Source organism: Penaeus monodon, unplaced genomic scaffold (genome assembly GCF_015228065.2).
Source record: "Penaeus monodon isolate SGIC_2016 unplaced genomic scaffold, NSTDA_Pmon_1 PmonScaffold_5673, whole genome shotgun sequence".
NCBI classification, from domain to species: domain Eukaryota; kingdom Metazoa; phylum Arthropoda; class Malacostraca; order Decapoda; family Penaeidae; genus Penaeus; species Penaeus monodon.
In genome coordinates, this window is record NW_023660633.1 from 1243 (window position 1) to 15000 (window position 13758).

The 13758-nt window shown below is 39.3% G+C and overlaps 3 non-coding genes across 3 annotated transcripts; 1 reads left to right on the forward strand and 2 right to left on the reverse strand.

Annotated features, from left to right (window-relative positions):
* Window positions 1-6246: 6246 nt before the first annotated feature.
* LOC119571258 lies at window positions 6247-6431 on the reverse strand. Its single transcript, XR_005228552.1, has one exon. It is a non-coding gene; the product is annotated as a U2 spliceosomal RNA (small nuclear RNA).
* Window positions 6432-7663: 1232 nt separating this feature from the next.
* LOC119571257 lies at window positions 7664-7819 on the forward strand. Its single transcript, XR_005228551.1, has one exon. It is a non-coding gene; the product is annotated as a U1 spliceosomal RNA (small nuclear RNA).
* Window positions 7820-8540: 721 nt separating this feature from the next.
* Window positions 8541-8658, reverse strand: LOC119571260. The gene has a single exon (XR_005228553.1). It is a non-coding gene; the product is annotated as a U5 spliceosomal RNA (small nuclear RNA).
* Window positions 8659-13758: the final 5100 nt, after the last annotated feature.

Below are 13758 nucleotides of genomic sequence, written 5' to 3' on the forward strand. Positions count from 1 at the left end.
TATATATATATATATATATATAATATATATACATATATGTATGTGTGTATATATATATACATGTATATATACACATACATATATTTATCCCAAATAATACACTATGTACTTTTCTTATTAAGAATGCATTGAAGACAGACCACTGACCATCAAAGCGTAATTACCTGTACTAGACACGTCTATTAGCACGGTGTAACAACTGATCGTTTTACAGCTCAGTGCCTCAGTGCTCGTTCATCCTGTTTTTGTACTAAAGCCGTTTCGCAAAGCCACTCTTAGCTTGCTAACACTCGAAGAAAAATGGGTTTGAGGATGAGTTTCCGGGTGGAGTGTCGAGAATACTCCGCCGCGAAAAAACTAAGACCATGGTAAAAACAAATGGTATTAATTATATGATCTTAACTATACCTAAGTAAGCTAAAATAACCTTTTTATGTGGTTAGTAATACTAATTCACCATGAGATATATATATATATATATATATATATATATATATATATATATATATATATATATATATAGTGATCTGTGGGAATTTTTACGGAATCTAGGTAGTTTTGGCAGCCCATGTGGAGTCTTCTAAATTTAGCAAGTGAAACACTTCTCTTATGAACATACAAACAAAATGCCAACAGCATCTGGAGTTCCCAAGCAATCATCCATCCAAGTACCCAACGTTATTGAATTTCGCTGATCGGAGTCGAGAAGTGGTGCTTTCACCGTGATATAATTGTTAGCGGTCTGTGTAGCTATGGCAATACCCTTATGCATTTAAGTTTCCTTTAGACTCACTAGTCACTACACAGACGACAGTCATTTTTTACCGTTTTTTTCTGCCCTGGAAGTCTACAAGGAATGATACAGAACTAAAGCTTCTAAACTGAAGCCAAATATATTGGTAAAACTTTATCGTGATTTTTTCTTCTTTTATTATCATTATTGCATTCCTTTTATACCTGTTGTTCTTTTGTAGATACCACTGCTAAGATTATTCTTACTAAGACAATCAGTATTATTACAGGTCCAAGTATATTCCTAAAAATAAGTAAAATCTGTTTAGAATTGGAAATTTAAAATGTTTAAAAATGCAGAATTGAATTTACTTTAATTCATCCTATTCGTTTTCTGCCTTCTTTCCGACGGCGATAACTTGTACTCTATTTCCCATTGACCGAAGCATAATTTCAGTTGATTACTTTATACAAATATAAGAAGAGCTGTTATAAATTGAATAAATATGCAAAACATAATTATTATATGTAATAAAATGCCAAAACAGCTTTGGGTTTTCCCCAGGCGGTCACCATCCAAGTACGACAGCCCCAACGTTGCTTAACTTCGCTGATCGGACGAAAAGCGGTGCTTTAAACTGGTATGATCTTTGGCAAAGGTTGACAAACGTTAGCCAGTTTTGTGTCAGGCTCGCTTTTTTATACATTCAATATAATGCGGATTTACTTTGTTTCAAACTTCAGCCATGCATTCCAGTGATAACTGAGTTTGCTTGAAATGTAAGCATAAATCACAACGGAGTTTTGGCAATCTAAGTCTATGTTACCACTTTCTTGCATCTCCCACAAACTTTGATAATTATCGAGCTGTGCAACTCTGTAAAGAATAAAGGTTTAAAGCAGTATGAAAAAATTTTAGAAATATAATTTTGATATGGTTTTCAATGTGTTTCATTCTACGCACTTTTGCACAGAGTAGAGATATAGCTAACCACAAGCAAAAAGACTTTTATTGAATTTTAAAACCCTTTGAGTGTTTTCAAAACCATTTTCCGCTTTTTGTTGTTATTATTATCAATCATTTGAGTTGTTTTTGTACTTATGATTTTTTGTTTTTATTTACTGTATTAACATAGTCTATTGTCATGATAAGGGGTAATAAGGATGCATTAAATGTAAATGTGAATCATAATTAGCATCATATCAATGATTTTTGGTAATAATATTATGATCATAATACAAAAAAAAATGTAGTATCTTGTTGATGATAATGATTCCCCTCATTCCAAAACCCCCAGTGTGGGCAAGCTAAGAGTGGCTATGCAAAAGGGGCTTAGTAGAAAAAAGTTGGGATTCGTTGACGCTTTGAACGAAAATATAGTTAATACATCGTGCTAATAGACGGTCTGGTACAGGGTTACGTTTGCTGATCAACTATACTTAGTAAGGAAAAACTGATACATACTAGTTTAAATTTAAATTTTAAAAAATTCTTTTAACAAACGCAGAAACTAGTCACGGGAAAAATCCTAGACTAGGTTAGAAAACCAGGATTTGTAATACGACTAAGTTTTGTTATATATCAGGAAGGGTGATAAAAAGACAAACAATTTCCCAAAGATTAAAAAGTTAAAATTTGCAAACAGGTTTTGGGAACCCCAAATCCCCTTTCCGTGAAATTTGATCCTACTGTATATCTCATATTTCCTTTTCCCGGTTTTTTGTTGTTCTCTCCCTCACGTATAATGTGTTACGCCGACCGCCTGTCTCTCTGCCCCCAAACAAAAGGGCGGGCTGGGCAGACGGCGTCATCCAAGGGTCGTAAAACACAAACGCTCCAAGAGGCACCGAGCCCCCACAGCGCCCAGAACATCACGAGGGGAAACGCCATTGGGGAGGCAGGGCACGAAATAAACACAAAATGACAGTTTTTCCCTTTTTTTACAAAAGTTTTTTCCCCGTACATTTTTCTATGGGCCCACAATACGGGGGGGAAAACCAGCAGTCACACGCCGATACAGCTTAAAACAGGGCAAACAAAGTTTATCAGGTCACAAAGGCACCACAAGGTCTCACAGGAGCAGACCCAATCGGTCTTTTGGGCGTTCCTCCCTCCTCCGCTCAAGCCAGTGCGTCATGTTTGCCAGGTCCTTCATTTTTCCACATGCCCAGGTCATCCTTTTCAGGGTTTTAACACAGGTTTTGAAGAGAAAAGGGACCCACTGGCTGCAATATAAAAATATATTAATTTGTTTTATTGGTATTTGGATGGGGACCATAAAATTGAAATTTTTGGGGGGGTTCGGTTTGTATGAAATTTTGGGGGGGGGGGGGGGGGGGGGGGGGGGGGGGGTTTGGGGGGGGGGTTTGGGGGGGGGGGGGAGTGCTCCCTTTTTCATTTTAATGTTCTAGTGGGGGAATTTAGTCCAGATACTTTTTCAAAAAAGGGGACTATTTTTTTTTGGTTCTATTCCAGTAAATGTATGGGGAAATCTTGACTTCATTGACTTTCCCCTCCTGTGGAGGGCCTTTACAGCTTTAAGACATATTTTTGAAACTGGATGTCCCCATTTAACTAACCTTTTAACAAATTCAAAAGTGGTGTTCGCTTCAAAAGAAGATTTGTTTTTGTCCAGGTTTAGCTCATTCCTTGGTACCCAAAAAGTTTATCCCTGATTCAGGGATTTTTTATTCTTTGCAGCCCCACAATTGACAGACAAAAGCTAATAGAAAAAAAAAGTAAAGCCAATGTATATATATGTATATATATAATTACTACACATACAAAAAAAATATATAATATTATATATATTATATAAATATAATATATATATATATATATAACATTTTATACATATATAGGGTTATTGTTATATGAGAAAAAATTTTGAAATGTCTCAATTTTTTTAATTTCTTTTTGTGCTTTTATATGTTTATATACGGGGGGGCTTCAAAAAGTTTGTAAAAAAAAGAACAGCATAAAAAAAATGGTTCTTTATGATGCTTTTTTTTCAACTATGCTGGGTTTCAGGTCAATACACTTCTGCAGCGTTGATCCCAGCCTTAAGGCCTTTTAAAGCTTAGAGGCCCTTAATCATTTAAGGTCAATCTAATTATTGTTTTTTTTGTTAGCAGCTCTTTTCCATCTTCAACCGAGGGAAAATGGTACCTTCCAAATTTTTTTTTTAAAGTTTGGAAACAGAAAGAAAGGGGCAAAATTGGGGGCTGTAAGGTGGATGTTAGCGTTTTCCCATTAAAATTCAGGTAGCACAACTTTTAATTTTTTTTTTACCGGGGCCCCAAAGAGCGGGTGCATTGTGGGTGGAAGAGAATGTTTTGATGAAACTTTCTAGGGTTTTTTTTTTTTTTTTTTTTTTTTTTTTTTTTGTGACAGTTATCTCAAATCACTTCAAAAAGCGATGAAATTGTTTTCTTGCTTTTGAGGAAGTCAGCTAGCAAAACTCCGCATCTCGGAAGACAGGGGCCCTTTTTCCTCTTGAACACTTGTTTTTGCTTTGACTGGCCATTCCACCCCTGGGCCCCAAATCTTTGATTAAATTTTATCCCGGATCCTACTGGTACACCCATTTTTCTCCCCTGTCAAAATTTTTCTGCAGAAAAGCTTAGAGCCCCACTCACTTTTTTAAAATTTCCTTTGAAAAATCTCCCCTGTTTCGAGATCGGGGCACAACACCCTAGGGATCATTGAGCAGGAAGTTTGCTTACCCCAAAAAACTCTCCACCAGAATGTGTGTGCAAAACCCACGAGATTTGAGGTCCCCTACTGATTCATTGGTTACTCACTATACTTTTCAGTATGTTCGGACAGCATCAGCGGTATCCTCAGTAATCAGCATGTTTTAAAGCAAATTTTAGTCTGATGTTTATTTTTAACTAAGCATTTATGCCAAAAGTGTTCTTAAAGAAATTGATTATAGTACATATAGTTTAGTTTAGTCTATTTTTCATGGTACTTTTATTATTATTTTATTTTATTATTTTTATATTTTTTTATTTTTATTTTTTTTCAAAAAGTTGATACTTTTTTTACCATTACAGTATAAACTTTACATTTCCTACCATTTTTGGGTGTAGGCATGAAAGCATTTTATATATGGCAATAAATTCACATTTCGTCATTCATATAACAATGGGAAAAATGGAAAATTTGGGTGTAGTAAAATAAAGCCCAAAGTTAAATGGGTGACATTGATTTGAAATTGTTAGTATTATCATACTTTACAGGATCACTTAAAAGTGCGATTGCCGGGTTTCTCCCCAAAGTCCTCGGAAAAATTTAACCAGATGAGGACTGTTAATGTAACCCTATGAGCTTAAAAAGCGGACGAAAGTGTTGTGCTTGAGATTTTTTGAGCCCGTTGTGAGGGGTTGAATATCAATCCACAAGAAGTATTTTAAACCCCAAACCCACCAAAGTGTAAAGTCTGTCCCATTATTTTTTTTTAACATACCGATGGTTCCACATGGCCTTTGACCGACCCTATTTTCCCATTTTTTGAAAGGGCGAGAAAAAGGTTTTTCTTTTAATAAAATTTTTTTTTTTTATATCAAGCGTTTTTATTTTTAAATGGGTTATGGTTATTACGTTTTTGAAATCTTGGTAACTTTTTAAGACAATGAATAATGCAAAAGACCCTTTTTAAAAAGTCAATGAAAAGGGAAACAGGTGAGCTAGGTATGACTAATGATGACCCCTTTGGTGATTAAGCATTTAGAGCCATCTGTGAAATTACTAAAAATAAAACTTGTTTTACAGGGGTATGGCATGTAATCTTCCACCGTCCCGTTTGGGTTAAATTTTAAAAACTGTTAAGAAAAAAAAATTTAAAATTTCAATGTGTTGCCGAAAAATATAGGAAGTGCAGTACTTGTTATTAATGTAATTTCATCATTTTAAAGTTTTTTAAACCATTTTTTAAAAATAAGAAATTTAAATTTTTGCCGCAGATGTAGTACTTTTGTGCTTTCTTTACAAAAAAAAACTATTAGATATAATCATTTTTGCTTTGTCTACTTTGATGCCACTATTTAGTTTTGCCACCAGTAAATATTATACTCGATTTCCTGTCCCCCCTTTGTTATTTAATGTTCGGTAACACCAAAGTCAATAAATGTAAAGGTGCAATCGTGTTTAATAATGAATGAAAAAATTCATAGTTATGATCCCAAAAAGTATACCTAAGGTGTCACAGGGAGGGGGACGGCATGGTGTTTTACACACTTGGAGTGAATGTGTTTGTACCCTTCCCGTGATATTCGAACTATTTGATTGTTTTTTTAAATTTAATAGTTTCCCAGAGAGATTGGATCAGTTAGGAGGTACTGCAAAAGTGGCCATTTCTCAAAAATCTTTTAAATTTTCGGTTTTTATTTGCAGAAAGGTAACCTTGAAGTAAATTTTTTCTTGAAGCAGTGTAATACCATCTTTTAAGAAAGGGGTTAATTTAATGTTTGTTATTACTTGCAAATAAAATAATTAATGATACCCTCCCCGGAGGAGGGCCCAAATCCCGGAGGTACTGCAATCCCGGGCCGATCCGCGGCAAAGGTGGAGCAAGCCCTAGACTTAGCCTTTTTCAAAAATCGTTTAATATCGTAGACCCCAATGGGGATCGTATAGATATTAAGTGATAAGAACAGAACTACATTTTGATCTTAGCCAAAGGCCGAAAAGCGATAGAAAAAAGGGTTTGTGTCGGTCGAAAAAATTTTTCTGAAGATTTGCTAGTGAGTTCTTTATAGTAAAAGGTTTTAAGCGAATGACTTTGGAAGTTATTGAAATTTTGTTTGGCATATGAAAATGTTCCTGTTGAAAATTCCCCAGAAACTATTGGGGGGATTTACAAGGATAATTTTATCGGAAAAATACTTGTAGCTTTTTAGCAACTTTCACCCCCACAGAAATTGCCGCATACACACACACACACACAATATTATATATGCCCAAGGTTCTACGTATATAAAATTTAGACCCGTATATCTGCACACACTGACGTCCATTGATGTATGTACTGAAAAACGAAAGCGCACACACTAACACGCACCCCACACAAACACTTTCTACATTTTCTTATTTGCATTATACAAAAAAAGTATATTTATATATATTATATATATATATAATATATAATATTATATATATATAATTATTATAAAAATAATATATAGGGAAACCCTTAAACAAAAGAAAATGATTCTTTTCTGGGTATACTTGAGTAAACATTCTATATCTTTTTACTTTTATGCATATATATATAAAATAAATTATATATATATATATATATATTTATATATATATATATATATAGGAGAGAGAGGAGAGAGAGAGAGGGAGAGAGAGAGTATTGGATATTTGATTTTAGTCAAACGTAATATAACCAAATTTAAAAATGCATACCCCTGTGTGCATTTATACTGTTAATATACTTTTCTACAAAATTTGTACATGGTATCATCTTATTTATAGTTTTAGAAGGGTTGATGAATATGTGTGGTGTGATATGGGGTTTATATATATATTATATATATATATATATATATATATATATATATATATAATATATACAAAATTTATATATATATATATATATATATATAAATTATATTATATATAAAAATTATATATAATATATATTATATATAGCCCCTACGAAAATTGCCAAAAAGTCACGGAGATGATAAAGTAGCATAACGGAAGTACAGCGGGAAAAAAGCTTATATACTAAATTTAGGAAAAATAAGGATTGTTGACATTGAACTTTGTCCCAAATACAGTTTATAAAAGAAATAAGTGTAGTTCACTAGTAGAAACTTCGCAAAAGAAAAGTTTAATTTTTATATTTGTATTAGGTGTTATAGAGCGCGGGGGTTCTCAGTAAGGTGAGCGTGGGGCGGCGGTGGGTTGTTTAGCATACTTACCTGGCCAGGAGATACCGTGATCATGAAAGGGGGTTTCCAAGGGGGCTCACCATTGCACTCCCGGGGGCGGACCCTTTCGATTAACCCCAAATGTGGTTTAATCGAGTGCGCAATTTTGTTAGGGGGGGGCGGTTCGCGCTATCCCCCTTTTTACATACGTTTACAAATATCCGCTATCCCCTTTTTTACATATCGTTATACAAAATCCGATCCCCTTTTTACTATCGTTATACAAAAGTATTACATTTGAACTAGCTCTCTTAAGGTTGGCGAGAGAAAAATTCTTTAAAAGGCGTGCATCTCTTAAAAGCTTTTGGTTTGATATATCCCATTACATATATGATAAACCAACCAAAGAAGAAAAAATGTCGAGGGCTATTATTTATTCTCGTAAATTATTTTTTTTACATACCGGACATACAGATCTTGTAATCCTAATTTGCATCCAGTTACTGAACATTGGGGAGGGGCCGTTGCAGAAAAAATACAAATCAAGACATTGACAACTATTTTATTTTTATTTTTATTATTTTTATATTTTTGTTTTTTTTTTTTATAAACTACCATAATATATAAGAAAACATTTGATTTTTTTCCTTTTTTGTAAATGTTGTTGATCGTAGTTGCTTTAAATTTTTTGTATCAATTTGAGGGTAACTTTTGTTCAAGAATTGTTATTTTTCCCTTTAGAAAAATAATTTAACACTTCCTAAAACTTTAAGAGTGGGTTTTAGATGAGAATGAAAAATGTATGAATTTTTAGGGGGCTAGCTTTAAAGGAAGGGATTCTAAAAAAGGTTTTTAGAAAATGAATCCCCCTTTAACATATACATTAGATCAAATGTATATGTCTTAACATATATTTAATGAACCCACCCAAGTGGGTATAAAATTTAAAAATTTAATAAGACACTAAATTGTTCCCTCCACGGGAAAAATTTTGTAAAAGGCGAAAAATTTTTGCGTTTTTAAGGGAAACCCGAGTTAGGTATAAATGGTCACCCAGTAAAAACCCAAAAAAGGTGGCTGGGGAAAACTAGAACGATAAATTAAGAGCAAGAAAGGTTTTTCGTGAAGAAATAGATATTTATCTTACAAGGATTAGCACATTAAAAGCAAATGTGTAATCATGATGTTCAAATTTAACCCAAATATAATTGTCAGGAGATTTAAAAATAATTAGATATAAACACTTGAAAATTTAAAATCGCATATGAATACCGTTACTATCATAAAAAAATCAACATCCCATTTTTTAAAGATTATGAATCTTTTGGTTCAAAAACAAAAACATCTAGGAGTAGTTAAAATATATATATGCACCTAAATTTTTGTTGGAAAAAATCACTGAAGAAATTGCTTTCCTAGTAGTATGGTTTTGTTTGTTGCACCTCATGGCTTTTTAGTTTTTAAATGGTCAAAATATGCCCACATATTGCACATACAGTACCAACTTCGCGGAAAAAACCCGGGTAGTAGAACGAAGTTGTAGTAAAAAATATCTGTGAATGAACATGAACTCGAAACCAGATCATACTTTAAGGACACTACTATAGTGCGATTTCCCGGGTTTCTCGCCCAGATTTTCGGAAAATATTCAGCCCCGATGGGATGTTAGTGTAATCCCTGAGCGGGAACGGCTGTCAAGGGTTTTGTTGAGAGATTTGATGCCGTTTTGACCGGTTTTCCCAGCTCAGAGGGGATATCAATCCACAAATCTGGAAGATAGTAAACTCCTAACAAAAAAAAAAGAACATAATTTCAAAATGAGAGCTTGCCACTTATAGAAGAAAACTGAACAGAAAATGTAAGTAAACAATTTTTATAATTTTTTGGGGATTAAAAGTTTACATGAAAATTTCATTAAAAAACAACTATTTTGTTCGTAAAAATAAAAAATAGACATGATACTTCTACTGCAAAACTTTACAATGATACCCTTTTTTTTATCTAAGTTGATATTATTATGATGCCCGTCTTTTTTTATTGTGAATATTAATTTCTACTGCAATTTGTAGATACCTGTAAATTTGACCCCTCTGTTTTTCCTGAAATAATGGCAACCCAACCCAAGTTTGCGCTATCCCCCCCTTTTTGCATTTCGTATGCGGAAGTAATTCCTCGGAAAACCCCCCTGTATAAGTCAAAATTAATGAATGGTATAGCATCTTTAAATATTTTCAGTTTTATATATCCCAGGCTTTCATTTAAATTGCCCCAAAGAAGAAAACTTGCCTGACGATCTTATTTTTTGTGGAAATTATTATGCAACATTGCATAAATGTATTGATTTTTATTCCGATATTAGTACTGAATATTCGAACCATTGGAGGTGTACAAAACAGAAAAAATCCCACTATATATACAATACGAAAGAATTGGGTAGTGAAAAAAATTTGACTTATATGGGGTAAGTATCAGTAAATTGTTTTGGAAAAAGTAATGTTACATTTCTTAACCCAAAAAACCCATGGGCATGGCATGGGGATACATTTTTTTTTTTATTTTTTCTCACTGTGAGTTTTCTTATTATTTAATTTTTATATTTTTATTATTATTTTTTTTACAATAGAAGGCTACACTTTACAAGTCATAATGAGGGGAATTGCAAGTACTACCTATCTGTCTGTTTTCCCTTTTCCCGTTTTTCGAAAAAAATTTATATTGTTCGTACCAAGATCAGTAACATAATAATAATGTCTATACAAAATAACACCATCGATTTCATAGCATTAGTAAAGAAAACCCTTTTCCCCCCAAATTCAAGCAAAGGTGAAAACAGGTAAGCCGCAAGCTAAATAAAAGACTCCTTTTGGCTAAACACTTACAGAGCAATAATAATAAAAATAATAATGTTACGCCGACCGCCTCGCTCTCTGCCACCAACACAAGGGAGGTAGGGAGACGGGTGCTACCACAGGGTCGTGAAAACTGAACAGCTCCAAGAGGGACGAACACCCCAGCGTCAAACACCAGGAGAGGAAAGCCAAGAGGGGAGGCAGGGCACGAAGAAAAAACAAAATGCAGTCTTTCCTTTATTTAACAAGTTATTTACCGTACATTTTTTATAGGCACAATACAGGGGGAAAAAACCCGCATGTCCACGCACGAACTGTTATAAAAGGGCAACACAAAATTATATCAGGTCACAAGGGCACACACGAGGTTTTACAGGAGGGCACCCAACCCCTCCTTTGGGTTTTTCCCCGCTCAAGCCAGCTGCGTATGTTTTCCCAGGTTCCTTTTATGTTTAAAACCCTGTTTCGACAGTCCCGAAAAACCCCCAGGGGTAGCACTATCCCCCCCCATCAAACAGACGACCCCTCTGCTCGAATACCAAACCTGAACAAACTACAGAAAAAAATTTAAAAAAAATCAGTTCTCAGAAACACAAAAATCTTATCCAGCGCGGCTTTCTTCGCTCTCTCTTTGGGCGCTCTGGCGGAGGAGTGGGCGGCGGGAGATTGGCAGTGGCACCCGAGGGATATCTTCTGCCCCCCAAAACCCGGCTCATGGTCACCATTGACGTTGCGCATCGCCCTCACCCTCCAAATGCTCGTCCCCCCTCGGCAGGTTGCCACGTCCTCATCGCCGTACTGGGGCTAAAGTCATCTTCTTTTTCACCATGGCCCCCGGAGTAGCTTCCGGCCATGGTAACGCCCAGCCCGGGGCGCCCAAATCCTCGAGGAAGTCAGGCAACGGCCCCACACCCAACCAACTCCTCGCTCACCGACGACTTTCGGCGCTCCACTTCCTCACAAGTGCCCAGCTTTGCACAGCTGGCACCTTCAGGTCCTTATCAGAGAAGTTTTGCTACTAAAACTGTAAAATAAAACCCCCCCCCTGGTCCAACAAGGGTCCCCCCAACCGCACGCCATCAGCCAGGCAGTTTTGGATGGGCTCCACGAGGCCCCCCTTTCTCCCCGCTCACTTTGACATCGACACGGGTATAGATCTGTCCTGGGGGCAAGGTGCAGTCGCTCACCCCTAACTCCCCTTTCACGCCAACCTCTGGAAGCAAAGGGGACATCTTTACCCTGCACTCCCACCCGCTTCCCTCCAAGGGCGACACCGCCTACTCTGGTCAGGTAGAAGGCCGCAAGCAGTGCTGTCCAGACGGCCACATACACCCCCAGCCGTGACCCTGCTGCCCACGCCAATAGAGCCTCCACTGGCCCCTTGGCTGCCAAATGCCCCCTGGGCACCACCACCCCCTGTGGGGCGTCTGGAAGTCGCATAGTGGCCCAAAAAATCAGGCCCCCACTAGGGTTTCAGCCCCAGTGCCACGTCAGGCGGCATGGGTTCCATTATTAGCCCTCCACCGCATCGTGCGGTTCGACGGCGCTTACCCCAAGCGGGGCCGGAAACCCGAGGACGGTGGGGTTTTGGCCCCCTTTTAGCTGTCCCAGTTTTCCGCCTGTACCACTTCCTTTGCCTTAGGACATGCACTCGGATGGGACCCTACCCCCACGTCCTTGCGCACTGCTGGAAGGCATCAGAATCCGTCCGTTGAGAGGACGTGTTTCCGCTCCCTTGACAGATAGTTGTGCCCCTTTCCCCACTGCAGCCCCCAAAACAAGCCTTGGAAAGTGCAGGGCCCCCCCTTCCTCAAAGCTACCTTCTCCACTTTAGCCTTTCCCGGGCCCGGGGGTCCGGGGGGGCGGCAGCTGGCCCTAGGCCCCTGGTTTCCTTCAGGAAGGCCTCGAACCCAAGGCCTTGCCCGCGCCCCCTGCAGGTCCAGGGTGTGCCCCTCAATGAGATTTTCAGGCTGTCCCGCAAAGCGTCAACAAAAAAAATCGGGGCCAGACCACGATCATATCTTCGCAGCCGCAGGGTAGACTCCTTTCCAGCGCCTCCACATCCTGCGCCAGCGGGACATGTCTCGCCATGCCAGAGTCGCTTCTTCAAGTGGGGCCCCATATACCTCGGCCCGGTGGGGGTGCCCCCAAAAGGCGTTTCAAAGCCCCCGCCCCCGTGGGGTAAGAGGCATGTTGGGATGCGGCAGATGCCCCAACACTTCCACCGCGGGGCCCCCCTTTGCGGTTACCAGCTGAGGGCCCTTTTCTTTCCGGGTCCAGCCCGGGGGGGGGGTGCCCGTATTTCAAATTGGGGGGACATAGCCTCCCAGGCCACCCTTTTCGTGTACTCAACTAGCTTACGCTTCACAGAATGTCGGAGGCCGAGGGGCGCGGGGTGGAAACGCGTGCGGAACTAACACGCCGGGGGGGAGGGAAAGGGGGGGAGGGAGGCAACGAGGCGGGGTTTACCGGGTCCGAGTTTGCCGCTACCCCATATCCAAGGGACGGTTTCCCAGGGTTTCCCCGCCTTCTGCAGCGACCACTGGCTCCGACACGACGCTGCGACCTGGGGGGTTTTCCCGCCACGGACCCCAGGCGACCCCCGTAAACCTGACACTCTGGGATTGTTGCCCGAACCTCGTCTGCCTTCTCGCTGGGAGCGTTCTACCCCGGACGCCCCCTTTCCCCCTTCACTTTCCCCCTCAGGGCCCCGAAAACCCCGCCCTTCAGAGTCGCACCCCCTCCACAGTTCACTCTTTACGGTTGCAGGCCTTTGGTGTACTGCTGAGTTTCCACTTCAAAGATGCAAGATTGCTCGTAGCACCCAACAAGTTGGCAGAACTGTTCCTCTGCCTTCCTTGCCCGCATTGACGGATGGTGCGCCTGCTCGCGTCCCCCTGTGCCCGCTCTCTGCCCTTTTTGCCATTTCCCCCCTCATACCCGGGCCCGGGCAGTGATCAGGTCCATTGGGTCGGCTCACCTCACTCGTGCCGCCTCAGTCATAGCCTCCTCTCGCTCAGGCTGCCGCCACTTTTGGGCGAATGAAAATGGGGCGTCACTGATCAAATACACAAATCCCCCTCCTGACACCATTTTTTACGCCGGTCGCCTCGTCTCTCTGCCACCAACACAAAACAGGTAGGCAGACGGGGTTTTATACAGGGTCGTGAACACGAAAGCCCAAAAAGGAAACCCAACACCCCAGGTCCCCGAACACCCGGAGAGGAAACGCCAAGTGGCGAGGCAGGGCACGAAGTAAAAACAAAATGACAGTCTTTCTTTTTTACAC